Source organism: Lissotriton helveticus, chromosome 4_1 (genome assembly GCF_964261635.1).
Source record: "Lissotriton helveticus chromosome 4_1, aLisHel1.1, whole genome shotgun sequence".
Taxonomy (NCBI): domain Eukaryota; kingdom Metazoa; phylum Chordata; class Amphibia; order Caudata; family Salamandridae; genus Lissotriton; species Lissotriton helveticus.
This window is the reverse complement of record NC_136063.1, coordinates 28,863,268-28,879,694: the sequence shown is the minus strand read 5'-3', so window position 1 is coordinate 28,879,694 and position 16,427 is coordinate 28,863,268.

The window sequence follows — 16,427 nt, the reverse complement described above, 5'->3', positions numbered from 1 at the left end:
GTGTGTGAGAGAGTGTATGTGAGACAGAGAGAGAGAGTGTGTGTGATAGAGAGTGTGTGTGTGTGAGAGAGTGTGTGTGTGAGAGTGTGTGTGTGAGAGAGAGCGTGTGTATGTGTGAGAGAGAGTGTGTGCATGTGTGAGAGAGAGTGTGAGAGAGAGAGTGAGAGAGAGAGTGTGAGAGAGAGTGTGTGTGTGAGAGAGAGAGTGTGAGTGTGAGAGAGGTGACATGCAAGAACAGAGAAGAAAAAATAAAACCTGAGAGGGGGAAGGGGATACAAATTAAAATGGACGCAGAGTACTTTAAACTGGAGAATCCAAGAATGCGTGGGCAGATGGGGAATGCTAGAAGTAAGAGTGGAAGAGAACCAGGGGAAAGAGAAGGGGAAGGAGAGATCCGCAGAATGAGCAAGGGTAGAGAAGGGGAGGAGAAAAGGGGGGCATGAAGGATAGAGAGGAGAAGAAAGTGAGAGAGGAGGGGGAGAAATGTTGAAGGATAATGATGAGGGGAGTGAAAGGTGGATGGAGAAAGAAGGGGTGCTCGTGTAAGGAATGGCTTGAAAGAGTGGGTGTGCACGGACCGGAGAGGAGTGAACGAGAGGGGGCGATGTAGTGTGCGAGGGAGGAGTGAAATCCGAGCACGAGGAACCGAGTTCCTCCTTCAATGGATTCTTCCAGATGCAAAGGGTCAGGGCTGCAAACAACAGGGATGCCTGCCACAGCCAATGAGAGGAAGCAAGGCGGGGAGGGGCTGGCGCGAGGGCATGACAGGGAGTTGATTAATGGAAGAATGAATAGAGGAGGGAGGGATAGGATAGAAGAGTGAGATAAAATGGAAAGGAGGACGGGGAATGCTTGAGAGCGAAATGGGAAACCAAAGGCGGCGCTAGGAGGAAGAGGGAGAGCTAGGGAGAAGAAATGGAGAGATTGGCAGAGGAAGGACCGAGGAACGTGAAGGGAGGGCAGAAGCGGGACTGAGCACGGAAAACACATAGGGGCGAAAAGAGAGGTGGAGAGCAGGGCAAAAGTTTGCTAAGAGTGAAAAGAAGCAGAAGGAAGAAACAGTAGGAAGAGAACGAGGAAAAGGGCAAAAGAGAGAGCAGGAAACAAAGAAAGACAGTGATGAAGAAGTGGAATAACGGAGACCAAAGGAAAGGGTGAGGAGAAAAAGCGTAGAGACAAGCATTGGCCGTGAAAGTGCGTAAAAACAAGAGCAGGAGATAGTGATGGTGGAAGGGAGGAAATGTTCAACACGGGGAGATGCAGTGCAAATCTGCAAGTAACACGAGACCGTTATTGCGTAAAAACACGAGCAGGAGATGGTGATGGTGGAAGGGAGGGAGGAAATGTTCAACATGGGGAGATGCAGTGCAAAGCTGCAAGTAACACGAGAACGTTATTGTAAACAAGCTCTTGGCATTGCTGTAGGGGGCGGGGCGGGAGCGCATTGCTTTGAAGTCTGATGGCAGGGGGTGGGGAAGCAGCTTGGGAGGCAGCATTCCATGTCTGGTGCGAGGCTGATGGGTTTGAGGTGCACGTGCGTCTCACACGACTGGATCACATGCACTGGACGTAATCCACACTTGGTCAAGAGTTTGTTTCGCCTACTATATACTCGCTGTTAGACTTGGGCATTAGGGCAGGTTCACCCCTAATCTTTTTGCCTTTATTTGTGACCCTGTGTAGTGATTTTTGGGTCTTGGCGCACTTTTTCCCTGTGTCCCAGAGTGAAAGTGCGTGCGTGTAGTATGGCTGGCCTGCCCTCCCATAGGAATGCATGGGGAATGTGTGTGCCCTGGTAGTTCCTGATGTGTGGGGAGTGCAGGCTCGAGTTTAGTATGTATGAACTCGTGAGAATGAATGCTGCGCAATGGTATGTGCGGCTTGTATGTGTCTAGAAGGGAAGTGCTACTTCTGGACATTGATGTATGTGTGCAGTGAGGATAGTGGAGCGTGATTGGCTGGAGCTGGCTGGCATGCCAGGCTCCAGGAAGTCTGGATGGGTCTGCCCGGTGGTGAGTGTGAGATCAGCATGAGTGATGTGTGGGAGGAGTAGATCTGTGTCCTGGATGGGCTGGGTTTTTCCCCACACAATGCTGGCTCCGCCCCCCTGTGGTTTGTCTAATGACCCAAGCCTCCCCAGTGAATAAAAGGGGTGGTTGGGCCATCAGGGGTACTCCCAAGCCAGCTGCAACTGGTTTCCCCCACCCTGCACCTCCTAACAAAGGATTTCTCTGTATAAAAATGGGGCTGTGTCCCCACAGAAATTGTTCTACTTGTGGATCCTTGCCAGAGGGGGCTGTTGCTGCTGCTGGGGCCAAGAGGACCGCCACTTGGCTTGTCTCCCTGCCTGGAGACCCAGTGTGCTGGCTCTGGCCCTGCCCTGCCCCTCTGCCTGCCTCCAGTCCCTGCTGGAGCTTTTGCTTTTTGCTTAGAGTGCCTGGAGGCGCTCTTATTTGATTTATAGCGCTAGGAGCGCTTTCTTTAGCCCCTAAGCGCTTGGGAGCGCTTTGTGCTCAGCCGGTGCCCACCCGGCATCTGCCCGCCTGATTTGGCCGATTTGCGGCGCATCGCGAGTGCCTACCTCGCTTGATGTTTTAATTTGAAGGCCGGTGCCACCCGGCATTGCCCCGTACTTAGATTTATAATTACCACGAGGGAGCCCACTCCTCGGGTACTGAGAGCCCGCCTGCCTGTCTACAGCGAGCCGCCGCGCTGCCCGCGGCGACCCGGAAGTATCTGGCCGACCGGCCAATCACCGCCGCAGCCCAGGAGCCCCGAAAGCTGTTGCCGGGCCGCTGCCTTCCGCGACCCGGAAGTCCCGCCTCCTGATCCCCAGGGCCGCGCTGCCATTGGCGGCCCCGGCGGAAGTCAGGCAGAAGGACGTCGTGACGAGGCCAGGCGGGAGACCAAGGAAGCCTGCTCCCGTGCCCGCGAGGCTCCCGAGTGAGGAGAAGAGCCCCGCGCTGCTGCCGTCAGGAGACCCGGTGAGTGCGGGGGCGTTACCTTTGTGTCCCGAGCGGCCCCAGTTGGCAGAGGGCCGCTCCCACGACGCCCGCATTCTTGTTGTGTGGAGCCCCGAGGCTCCTGGGAGGCATTTCTTCGAGCCCGAGAGGCTCTTAGGGCATTGTTAATTCCAGAGTCCCCCGTGAGGGACTCCAACGACCGCCCTGAGTATAGTTACGAGCCCCGAGGCTCGAGGGGGCATATCTTATTATTGAGCCGCGAGAAGGCCCCCGCCCCAGCCCACATGGTTTTACGAGCCTGCGAGGCTCGAGTGCCAGCATATTGATCATTGAGCCCTGAGAGAGGCTCTGGGGGCATTTTCATTATTTTGAGAGCGCTGAAGCTCTATTTGCCTATTTGCTTTGGGAGCCCCTGAGAGGCTCCTTGCCCACTTTGTTCTTGAGCCCACCTGGCTCCAACGTTGCCCTAACTTTTCCTGCATCAGTTGCCCAGCACTTTGTGGGCAACTGCTACGTTTAGGTTTGTGTTCTGTGCTGCCTGCGCAGACCCCCTGACACTGAGACTCAGGGCATTCAGCCCCTTTCGAGGCCAGTTGGCCTGAGGGACCATTCTAGTGTGGTGCTACGTGCACCCTGCGCATTGTGATTTACTTGTGAATATTGATTCCTGCGCAAATGTTCTACCTGCACCTCTGAATGTGTTTCAATGTTTCATGTGCCCTTGTTTGTTATTACCTTTGCTAAAAGTGACCTGCTTAGGTAATTCTTTGTTCTTTTATTCCCCTTTGCTAAAAGTGACCTGCTTAGAGGAATGTTGATGTTTTATTGCCTTTGCTAAATGTGACTTGCCTAGGTGATTATTTTAGGTTTCCTTCCCTTTGCTAAATGTGACTTGCTTAGGTGATAGGTTTTCCTTCCATAGGTCCTGATGATAAGGTCCTAGTTCCCTGCGTGATTTCCCTACAGTGTTTAGGGTGGCGTAGGAGGTATTTTCCCTTTACCAGTAGTTACTGGTTGTATGCTACATTAACTATTTTCTGTGTTACAGTGTTTTAATGTTTATGTGCTAAAGTGTTATACCTACAAGTGCTATTTCTAAAAGTGCATACCCCTGACAGTGGTCCAGGTGGCCCTGTCCTGTACATAATCCCTTGTAAATCTTGCCCGTGCCTGTTGGCACATTGTAAAGTGTGTGTGTTATCTAGTGTGTTTTTATTATTATAATACAAAGGCTATTTTTGATATAACCTTGTGTGAAGTTTCCTTTGTGGTGGGCCTTTGGTTGTTGTCACTGGGGTGCGCGCGCAAACGCTTTACACATCGCCTCTGAGATTAGCCTTGCTGCTCGCGCCACGTTACCTAGAGGGTGAGCGGGGGTTATCTTGGTGTGTGACTCCCTTGCCCTGACCTTGGAAATGGTGATCCCTGACTGACCTTGGCGCAAGCCTTGGCCAGCCAGAGGTCCCGTTTCTAACATTGGTGGCTAGCGGTGCGGATTGGACTTGCGTTTGCGCTGTACCACAGTGGCGACAGGCCACACTTCAAAACTCTGCAATTTTAGATAACCACATTTTGGGGATTATTGTTTTTTTAGGGAAGTTCAGTTTTGCTTCTCCTGAAAGGTGTCATTTGTATTCTGTTCAGTACATTTGTTCCCCGCCCTGCTTCCAGAGTTTGGTACCTGTGTCACTTGCGGTCAGGTTGAGAAATCAGGGGTGGTAGAAACTGCCTTACCGGTCCGAGGGGAGGGTGTGTGAAGGAGTGGTGTGTTACACTGGACAGTGGAGTGCAAGTTCTCTGAGATAGGAATCTTGCTGAATTTTGTAATTGTGTACTCCTGTGTAAGCTCAGACCCCCAGGTTCCCTGTGTCAAACTCTTCTTGAGAACGTCCGCCAAAATGGAGCCTACTTTTGATTTCTGTGATCTGTTTAGATACAGTATGTTGGAGTTGGTCAGATTCTGTGAAGAGAGAGACATAGGGGTGGATGAGTCAGATACTCAGTCAGAACTTAGGAGCAGCCTGATCCTATGGCAAAAGGGTCAGTGGGATCTTGAGCGCAGTGAGAGAGATAGGGCCCGGGCCGCACGCCATGAGGGTGGTGAGTCTGTGGAGAGCCCTGAAGAATGTGAGTTGTATGATGATGACAGTGGATGGATATCAGCAGATAGTGAGGACCCCATAGGTAGGGAGTCCCTTGCTGAGTCCAGTGTCAGTACCAGCGCCACATCCCTTGTCCTGTCCCCAGAAGAGTGGGAAGATAGGGAGAAAGAAAGGGAGCATCAGTTAGCGATGGAACAGCTCATGTTAGAGCATGCCCAGGCTATGGCGCAGCTAGAGATCGAAAGACTCTTAGCGCAGGAGAGGGTAGAGGTGGAGAGAAGGGCCATCATCCGTGAGAGAGCAGCCCTAGAGGATAGACTCTTCCCTGCGCACAGTTGTAATTGTCTGGATTCCCCAGGGAGGGTGAAGTCCAGTGGTGGCAGCGATTTAAGTGTCAGTGTAGACAGTCCCACTCCCAGTTCCCCGAGTATGGTACCTGTTTCCCCAGAGGAGGAGAATAGGTTGAGGTTCAGGAACCTTAGGAAACTGTCTCACCAGTCTTGGGAAGAGTTTGTGGATGAATGTCAAGATGCACTGTGTGATTGGCTAGAGGTTCACATGGGAACTGAGTTTGCCAAGCTATTTGATCTGGTTCTAAGAGAGCAGGTGCTCAATAGTTGTTTGCCAGGGTTGCGCCAACACCTGTTGGAATATGGGTTGACTGATCCAGACACCCTTGCAGAGGAAGCAGAGCGCTGGGACTGTGCGAAAGGTTCTTTTGAGTCACTAGTGAGTGATTCCAACAATAGTGGGTCAGGTGTCTTCCAGCCCAGTGTGGTGGAGGAGGGTGAGAGTAGCCCAACTAGGTCCTTGGTTAGTGAGAAGGGTGTAGGGGCTGACTGCCTGTCTCAGTGGAGCGGGAGTGAGTGTGTGACTGAGAGTCCCCAGACGCCCGAAGCCCTGTCACAGAGCCTGGATGGTTTCTTTAGGGAACACCAGGAAGGGAACCTAGACTTGCCTGTTAGTTCACTTGAGGGAGATCTCCTAGTCGGTAGAGGACCTGGAGCATCTGTAAGCGGAGCTTCTATGGTCCTAGAGGCTGGCAGTACCGCTCCAGGAGGGAGAGTACAGAAGTCCAGTGAAGGGAGTGATTGGGGGATGGTATGTGAGTCCCCAGAAGTCCTGGAGTGCCAGGCATTGGTTCCACCGAAGGTTTTAGACCAGGGGTTGGATGGCCAGGTTCAGGATTCGCCTGACCTGAAGGGTGGGAATACTGTAAACAGTGTCCTAACCAGTTCTTTCTCCAGAGGTACCGCTCCGGTTGGGAGGGAGCAGGACTCTGGAAGGGGGTGCAGAGGGTGGGAGAGCCCACCTCTGACCCCGGTACCACCTGAGGGGTTAAACCCTAGGTTGGGAGAATGTTGTTTAGAGGGGACCCCTCGCAGGAGGAGGAGGAACCCTAGGAGAAGAGGTAAGGGGAGAAGAGCCTTCCCTGAGACTCCTGGTCCACCTAAGGTTGTAGACCCTAGGCTGGAGAACCAGTGGAAGTCTAGCCCTGTCTTGCAGACAGGAAGAGTGGAGCATGGCTATTATGTGCCAGGAGTTACTACCCCCCACTTTGTGAGTAGGCAGGATCCAGTGGTACCTGGATGGCCTAGGGCCTGGTCCTGGCCGAGGGCAGCTGGAGAGTATCAGTGGGGTACCCCAGTTAGTCCCTACAGTAGTTTTAGAAGGAACCCTAGGGGTTCACCGTGGCGTAAAACAGGAGGGTGTCCCTGCAGTTGTGGGCCCGCGTCCTTGTTTTATCGCCCCAAGCAGGGAAGCCCATCACGGTGGTGATCGGTCTGCCCTGCGTTTTGGCTGGAAGGGGGTCGTGTTAGACTTGGGCCTTAGGGCAGGTTCACCCCTAATCTTTTTGCCTTTATTTGTGACCCTGTGTAGTGATTTTTGGGTCTTGGCGCACTTTTTCCCTGTGTCCCAGAGTGAAAGTGCGTGCGTGTAGTATGGCTGGCCTGCCCTCCCATAGGAATGCATGGGGAATGTGTGTGCCCTGGTAGTTCCTGATGTGTGGGGAGTGCAGGCTCGAGTTTAGTATGTATGAACTCGTGAGAATGAATGCTGCGCAATGGTATGTGCGGCTTGTATGTGTCTAGAAGGGAAGTGCTACTTCTGGACATTGATGTATGTGTGCAGTGAGGATAGTGGAGCGTGATTGGCTGGAGCTGGCTGGCATGCCAGGCTCCAGGAAGTCTGGATGGGTCTGCCCGGTGGTGAGTGTGAGATCAGCATGAGTGATGTGTGGGAGGAGTAGATCTGTGTCCTGGATGGGCTGGGTTTTTCCCCACACAATGCTGGCTCCGCCCCCTGTGGTTTGTCTAATGACCCAAGCCTCCCCAGTGAATAAAAGGGGTGGTTGGGCCATCAAGGGTACTCCCAAGCCAGCTGCAACTGGTTTCCCCCACCCTGCACCTCCTAACAAAGGATTTCTCTGTATAAAAATGGGGCTGTGTCCCCACAGAAATTGTTCTACTTGTGGATCCTTGCCAGAGGGGGCTGTTGCTGCTGCTGGGGCCAAGAGGACCGCCACTTGGCTTGTCTCCCTGCCTGGAGACCCAGTGTGCTGGCTCTGGCCCTGCCCTGCCCCTCTGCCTGCCTCCAGTCCCTGCTGGAGCTTTTGCTTTTTGCTTAGAGTGCCTGGAGGCGCTCTTATTTGATTTATAGCGCTAGGAGCGCTTTCCTGGTGCCCCAGCGCTCAATAGCGCTTTGCTGATATTTCTAGCGCTAGGAGCGCTTTCTTTAGCCCCTAAGCGCTTGGGAGCGCTTTGTGCCCAGCCGGTGCCCACCCGGCATCTGCCCGACTGATTTGGCCGATTTGCGGCGCATCGCGAGTGCCTACCTCGCTTGATGTTTTAATTTGAAGGCCGGTGCCACCCGGCATTGCCCCGTACTTAGATTTATAATTACCACGAGGGAGCCCACTCCTCGGGTACTGAGAGCCCGCCTGCCTGTCTACAGCGAGCCGCCGCGCTGCCCGCGGCGACCCGGAAGTATCTGGCCGACCGGCCAATCACCGCCGCAGCCCAGGAGCCCCGAAAGCTGTTGCCGGGCCGCTGCCTTCCGCGACCCGGAAGTCCCGCCTCCTGATCCCCAGGGCCGCGCTGCCATTGGCGGCCTCGGCGGAAGTCAGGCAGAAGGACGTCGTGACGAGGCCAGGCGGGAGACCAAGGAAGCCTGCTCCCGTGCCCGCGAGGCTCCCGAGTGAGGAGAAGAGCCCCGCGCTGCTGCCGTCAGGAGACCCGGTGAGTGCGGGGGCGTTACCTTTGTGTCCCGAGCGGCCCCAGTTGGCAGAGGGCCGCTCCCACGACGCCCGCATTCTTGTTGTGTGGAGCCCCGAGGCTCCTGGGAGGCATTTCTTCGAGCCCGAGAGGCTCTTAGGGCATTGTTAATTCCAGAGTCCCCCGTGAGGGACTCCAACGACCGCCCTGAGTATAGTTACGAGCCCCGAGGCTCGAGGGGGCATATCTTATTATTGAGCCGCGAGAAGGCCCCCGCCCCAGCCCACATGGTTTTACGAGCCTGCGAGGCTCGAGTGCCAGCATATTGATCATTGAGCCCTGAGAGAGGCTCTGGGGGCATTTTCATTATTTTGAGAGCGCTGAAGCTCTATTTGCCTATTTGCTTTGGGAGCCCCTGAGAGGCTCCTTGCCCACTTTGTTCTTGAGCCCACCTGGCTCCAACGTTGCCCTAACTTTTCCTGCATCAGTTGCCCAGCACTTTGTGGGCAACTGCTACGTTTAGGTTTGTGTTCTGTGCTGCCTGCGCAGACCCCCTGACACTGAGACTCAGGGCATTCAGCCCCTTTCGAGGCCAGTTGGCCTGAGGGACCATTCTAGTGTGGTGCTACGTGCACCCTGCGCATTGTGATTTACTTGTGAATATTGATTCCTGCGCAAATGTTCTACCTGCACCTCTGAATGTGTTTCAATGTTTCATGTGCCCTTGTTTGTTATTACCTTTGCTAAAAGTGACCTGCTTAGGTAATTCTTTGTTCTTTTATTTCCCTTTGCTAAAAGTGACCTGCTTAGAGGAATGTTGATGTTTTATTGCCTTTGCTAAATGTGACTTGCCTAGGTGATTATTTTAGGTTTCCTTCCCTTTGCTAAATGTGACTTGCTTAGGTGATAGGTTTTCCTTCCATAGGTCCTGATGATAAGGTCCTAGTTCCCTGCGTGATTTCCCTACAGTGTTTAGGGTGGCGTAGGAGGTATTTTCCCTTTACCAGTAGTTACTGGTTGTATGCTACATTAACTATTTTCTGTGTTACAGTGTTTTAATGTTTATGTGCTAAAGTGTTATACCTACAAGTGCTATTTCTAAAAGTGCATACCCCTGACAGTGGTCCAGGTGGCCCTGTCCTGTACATAATCCCTTGTAAATCTTGCCCGTGCCTGTTGGCACATTGTAAAGTGTGTGTGTTATCTAGTGTGTTTTTATTATTATAATACAAAGGCTATTTTTGATATAACCTTGTGTGGAGTTTCCTTTGTGGTGGGCCTTTGGTTGTTGTCACTGGGGTGCGCGCGCAAAAGCTTTACACATCGCCTCTGAGATTAGCCTTGCTGCTCGCGCCACGTTACCTAGAGGGTGAGCGGGGGTTATCTTGGTGTGTGACTCCCTTGCCCTGACCTTGGAAATGGTGATCCCTGACTGACCTTGGCGCAAGCCTTGGCCAGCCAGAGGTCCCGTTTCTAACACTCGCCTATTAATCCCCGCGGGATATAATAGGCAAGACCTAGAAAGGGTTCTGGTGCAGGAAGCGGAAGATGCAGAAAACAGGGCATGAAGGAATAACATACGGGTCATTGGACATCCTGAGAAAGTTGAGGGGGCGGATATGGTGTCATACCTGAAGCACTGGCTAAGCACTGAAGTAGTGGTGGGGGCCTGTCGCCATTCTTCGCGCTGGAACGGGCTCACAGGGTCCCAGCCCGGGCACCCCTCCTGGGGGGACTGCCGAGGCCTCTGGTAGCCCGCCTGCTGTTTTACAAGGACAGGGACCACATGCTAAGTCAAGCGTGCCTTACGGGTCAACTCAGATAGGAGAACAGTATTGTTCGGATCTTCCCGGACTTCTCCAGGGAGGTCCAAAGAAAGCGAGCCTCCTTCATAGGGGCGAAGAGGAAGCTGCGACAAATGGTGGTGACGTACTCCATGATTTTCCCTGCTAGCCTGAGAATAGTGCATGCTGAAGAGACCAAATGCTTTACTGCCCCCAATATGTGTAGAACTGGATAGAGGAGCGGGGACTGCGGGATCGGTGATGTAGTGGCGACTAGCCCAAGAATGGTTGCGCGCTTTCCCCTGGGAAGAGGGGGACGCTTCAGAGCCAACCGGCTATGGAAGAGGCCCGATATGACAGCTTGAGTGCCAAGAGCCCGCAGGGAGACCCCTCCCTTTCGGGTGAAGATCAGAGGGACTCGGACTCAGACACCAGCTCGAACACAGTGGGGGATGCCAGTCAGGTTCTGTAGGACGTGACTGCTAGAATGGCGGATGACCTGATGTGAACTATCCACAGCATGCAAGTATAAGCCGGATTCTGCAGCAAAGAGATGATGGGGATCTTAGCTCGAGACTGCTTGGGGGAATGTGAGACACAGTAGGGGCAACACGACAATGACTTACAGGATGGGGGAACTTGGGAGGCAGACGAGAGGGTTACCCTCCAGTCGAGCATCTGTTTAGCCACCACCTGAACGTTGAGTATTCGACTGATACTATGCCAAAGGGTAGTTTGGATGGGGGAGATGTTCTCACTTATCCTGGGGAGGGGGAGTTGGGGAAAATTCGTTTAGCACTGCTGTCTATGGGTACGAAAGGACACGAGCTACAATGGGTGGGCTACTTCCCTCCTTACCTTGCACTACACGCCAAATCAGGGCACGGGGACAGACCGCTATAGAGAAACTAATCTGAGATGATGACAAGACCAATATATAATTTCCTGTGCTGGAATATCAGAGGGATGCACTCTATGCACAAACGCTACAAAATGTTCTCCCACTTGAACAGGCGAGGGATACCTATTGCGATGTTACAAGAAACGCATACAATGGTTTCAGAGGGGTGGCCTTGCAGCCAAGGAGGAGAGGGCAAGCGTATTATACTGCATAATCAGCATTTGCCAGGGGGTCGTTATGTGGATTAGACGGGGGTCCCCTTTCAACCCACTAGCCACAAGGTAGACCAGGAGGGGAGGTATGTAGTAGTTACAGGGCGATTGGATGGGAAAGATATTACGCTCATAAATATCTACAGCCCAAATGTCTACCAGGGTCTTTTTTGGAGCGCCTGTCTGGGGCTCTGGCACCGTACTTGACAGGGTCAGTTATTATGGGGGGATTTTACTTGCATAGCAGACCTGACCTTTGACCGCTCTCACCCACCACTCCGGGAGGCTCCAGCGCACAGAGTAGCTGGGGCATTTAGGGATTGGCAATCTCACTGGGAGTTGGTAGACTCGTGAAGATGTACGCACCAACTCGACAAGGAATAATCCCACCTTTCCCATGTGCATGATTTCCATGTCAGGTTAGATACCTTCCTGTGCTTCCGGATATCCATGCCCAGGTACAAGGGGCGGAATACCTCACATCACAGTATCGGACCACAACCCACTACTCACCAGTTTAAACTGGGGGACCCGGCAACAGCCCATTCCCACATGGTGCCTCAAGCCCGAGGCACTAGAAGACCAGGTGTTCCTAAAAGAGATTCGGACTGTGATTGTGGCATATTTTGCTGCTAACGCTCAGACCACGGACTCCAGGGTGACAGAATGGGAGTCCTTCAAGGCAGTCATCAGGGGCGATGCATGGCGCTCTCCATTGGGGTGAGGTGCACATTATTGACAGACGTGGAACGGGCTGACCGAGCACTGCGAGAAGTTGAAATTCACTGCCCGGGCCTCCCAGAACTCCGCCAAGAGATGCTTGATAAGAAATAGGTTGTAGCAGTGCAGGAGGCACGACTGAGGTGTTTTGACTACAAGACCTACATGGACAGGACACAAGTGGAGAGGGACAGGGCCGGTAGACTCCTGGCATGGTTGGCTATTCCAGCCCGCAGGGGTAACACAATCCTGGAACTAGCAGACCCCGAGGGACTCTCCATAGACCAATAGAATACCATTAACGAGAGGTTCCGTGACTATTACGAACAGCTCTACAAGAGCTTGGGGCCGCGAGGAGACAGGGACATAGAGAGCTACTTAGCGGAACTTCCTCTGACTACACTAGAGGAGGAAGAGGCTGACCAGTTGGGGGCTGCGATCACAGAACACGAAGTGAGAGTTGCAGTTAAGGCATTGGCCAGAGGGAAGACCCCGGGCACAGACGGACTCCCCAGAGATTTTTATGCAGCATACTTAGACGAACTGACCCCCAAGCTTGTGGAGATGTATGCAGTGGCGGCAGAGAGGGAATACCAGCCAGGTACTACTAAAGAGGCAGTGGTGATTCCACTGCTGAAGCCTGACAGATCCCCCCGGGAGTGTGCAGGATATCAGCCTTTGTTGATGCTGAATCTCGACTTTAAGATTCTTAGTAAGATACTGGCAATGCGGTTATTACTGCATATGACATCGCTTGTGCATTGTAATCAAGCGGGATTTATTCCCCGCAAAAATACAACCTTGAACATTCTTCGCCTGCTATTGGTTCTTGTGTTCGGAGCACGTGACCATCAGACCATCAGACAGGGGCAGTGTTTACTATAGATATAGAAAAGGCTGTTGATAGCCTTGAGTGGGGGTTCCTGAAATGGGTACAGTTGTTGTATGCTAACCCAGTGGCGAGAGCCCGCACAGGACCCACGATATCAGAGCAATACCGGGTGGAGAGAGATGCACACTCCCCCCTGCTGTTCGCCCAGGCTATGGAGCCACTGGCATGTGTAGCAAGATTAGACAAAGATTATTGTGGGCTGCAGTTGGGGGAACAGAGGCATAACATAGTGTTATACGCTGATGACCGCCTCCTGTTCCTGCCGCGGGAGGGGGAGGATCTACCGGGGGTGAGGAGGATGATGGACGAATTTGGGGCCTTATCGGGCCTTAGAGTGAACTGGCAGAAGTCCAGCTTGTTCCCGCTGATGGCGGACATGCCTCCACCGGGGAGCCTGGGCGACCTGAGGTGGGCGCCTCGTTGCTTCCGATATCTGGGAGTGCGCATTTTCCACGAATTGCCAGTTGTAAAAGATGGGAATATAGAACAAGCGCGACAGGGATAGCATGACCTTTTGGGCAAAGCTTCCTCTTTCCGTGATGGGCCAGGTCTCACTCATTAAGATGATGGCTCTTTCTCGGCTGCTCTACTTTTTTACCACACTACCAGTGCGGATCTCCGCGGCCTGGTTCCAGGAACTGGATGCCTGCCTATCGGCATTCATATGGGGAGCGGGCCGGAGGTGAGTAGCACTGAGCACGCTGAAATGACCCCAAGTGGAGGGCGGCTTGGCACTGCCAGATATGGAGACTTACTATCTGGCAGGACAACTGCAGAGGCTAACACAATGGGTGGTGGGAAGCATTGACCAGGACAGACCCTTCACTCCAGACAGGATGGAGGTGTTCCACACACTGTTAGGAACTGCTCGGCCCAGCCAGTCTAGTAGCAATGAGCATAGTGTGATCAAATGGTGTTGGAGTCGGTGCCCACAGAAAACCAGCCCGAAAAGGCCATACTCGCCAGAAATGGAGATGACGATGCTGGACGCCCTACCACATGGCGGAAATTGGCGAGATATAGATGACTGGGTGCAGGCGGAGGCTACAAGGGAGGGACAACTTTGCTGGGATGGGAGGCTGATATCCTTTGAGGACTTTAGCGCTGACTGGGGCATTCCCCAGGGGCATTTCCTCCTCTATGGGGCAGTTACTGGGCCCTGAGAAGACATTGGGGGATGGGTACGACGGAACCGGTGCGACAGGACTCCTGTGAATATATAAGCTTGGCAGGGGGAACCATCAAGGCAGTTGCATGTCTTTGCAGGGCCATTGGTAGGGATACCATACTGCTACTAGACCGATTGAAGGACCAATGGGAAGGGGATATCGCCGGTCCGACAGCGGATAAGGACTGGGAGAAAGCGCTGGAACGGGTGGCTAGGGTCTCCAGAAATGCCCACTTTAACATAATTAGTTTTTATACATACCACCGGGCCTATCTGATCCCGGAACGCATTAATCAGTATTTTGTTAGGGAGGAAGCCCAATGCTCGAGGTGTACTATGGTGGGAGTGACATACTTCCACATTGTGTGGAGCTGCACTTCATTATCACATTATTGGTCGGCAGTGATGCAGGAGACGGCTAGGATCACAGAGAGGGCTATACCATGCACACCGACACATGTACTTCTGGGTTTGTTCCCACAAGCAGCCAAAACTAGAACCACAGACAGACTTTGTCCTGGCAAAGCAAGAAATTACCCGCAACTGTAAAGACCCGAGGGGCCCCAGTGTACAGGGGTGGAAGCGGGAGCTAGTAAATTGGGCGGGCTTTGAGAGTAAGATCCTTCTGAGGAATGCGCAGCGAGGGATAGGCAGGGAGTAGAGAGCCAGGGCATGGGAGGCATTGCTGAACAACGTACAGCGGGAAGGGCAGGCATCTGACGCTTCTATTCTGGAGAGGTTGCCACAGCAGGAGCAGAGAGGTCGCCACAGCAGGAGCGGAGAGGTCGCCACAGCAGGAGCGAAGAGGTCGCCACAGCAGGAACGGAGAGGTCGCCATAGCAGGAGCGGAGAGGTTGCCGCAGCAGGAGCGAAGAGGTCGCCACAGCAGGAACGGATAGGTTGCCGCAGCAGGAGCGGAGAGGTCGCCACAGCAGGAACGGAGAGGTCGCCACAGCAGGAGCAGAGAGGTCGCTGCAGCAGGAGCGGAGAGGTCGCCGCAGCAGGAGCGGAGAGGTCGCCGCAGCAGGAGCCATCAAAAAAGTGATAAATCGCCATTGGCATTTGGCTAAGGACGCAGTAGGGGGACTTCCACCACCACTACATGCCTTCCGGAAAGGTAAAAATATCCGGGATCACTTGATCAAATCCCTATTACCCACACCAGCCAGGGTTACACAGACAACACTATGGGGGCTTCCCTCAGTATCAGGACACAAAAAATGTGGCTCATGTAAAGCTTGTGCTCTGACTACAGAGTGTGTTACATTTACTTACAACAATCAGATGTACACGTTAAAAGATCATAGTAACTGTAACACCACAAGGGTGATCTATGCTATTCTGTGCCCGTGTGGATTTATGTATGTTGGGCAGACTGTCCAAAGAGTCAAATGCCAGATTCTCCAGCATACCAGCCGCATACGTTGCAAAACGGTAGGATCCCCGTTAGTGGAACATTTCACTGCTTTTGAACATGAACCCACCAGTATTAAGTGGTGGGTCATTGAAAAAGTGAGAGTCAATCCTAGAGGTGGTAACCTCAATAGCATTCTCAGTAGAAGAGAATGCATGTGGATACACCTTCTAGATACGGTGAACAGGGGCCTCAATGAATTGGAGGAAATCAACAGACAAGTGTCACTTCTATGAATGGTGTTTCATGGTTACTGTATGTATTTTTCTGAGAAATTCAAGTGGCAATATAAAATCTGTCAGTCACTACCGGAGGATGGTTAACACTGTTATTGAATGTATATATGTACATATTGTTTTTATTATGAGATATGCTTGTCTTTCCCCCATGCCTATCGAACAAGTGATGGATCTGTGGGGTTACAATGGTATTTCATTTTAATCGGTTCTAGAGATAAGCTAGTCAGTATAATTGGTGCTTTTGCCCGATTGTAGGATGCTATGGCTAAGTATTCCAGTGTAAGGGCAATTGTCAATTGATGAACTATACTGTATGTATTGAATATCATACTGGTTAACTGTGCACAGGCAAATGTGAATACTAACGAGGTACAATTGATCAAATATGGCCGCCACAGTAAAACTATCTCTGCCACCACGTTTCCCAAACTAAGATGGCTGACCCGTTTTTTGCACATTTCGCCACTGTGCACTGACTAGGTTCATAAATTGGGTGCACTATGAGTAAACAATGATTCCTTTATAAACGCATTAGGTCCCTTTATTTTATCCAATTCTAAACGGACTTGCAATGATACGTTAGTGTCCTTCCTTGATGTTGACTGTGGGCGGAGCCGCTTATTTATGACAGCAATGGCTGAGCGCTGTGTCCGCTTGTAATCCCATGCAGGATGTGTTGAGAACGCGGTAAGGTTTTTACAGTTAACCTTATCCCAACTTAAGTCCTAGATGTAAATAGTGCGGCCGTTTGACCGTAATTGAATTTATTTGATTTCTCATAGTTTGAAAACCGGCGAGACTGTAAGGAAGCAAATAA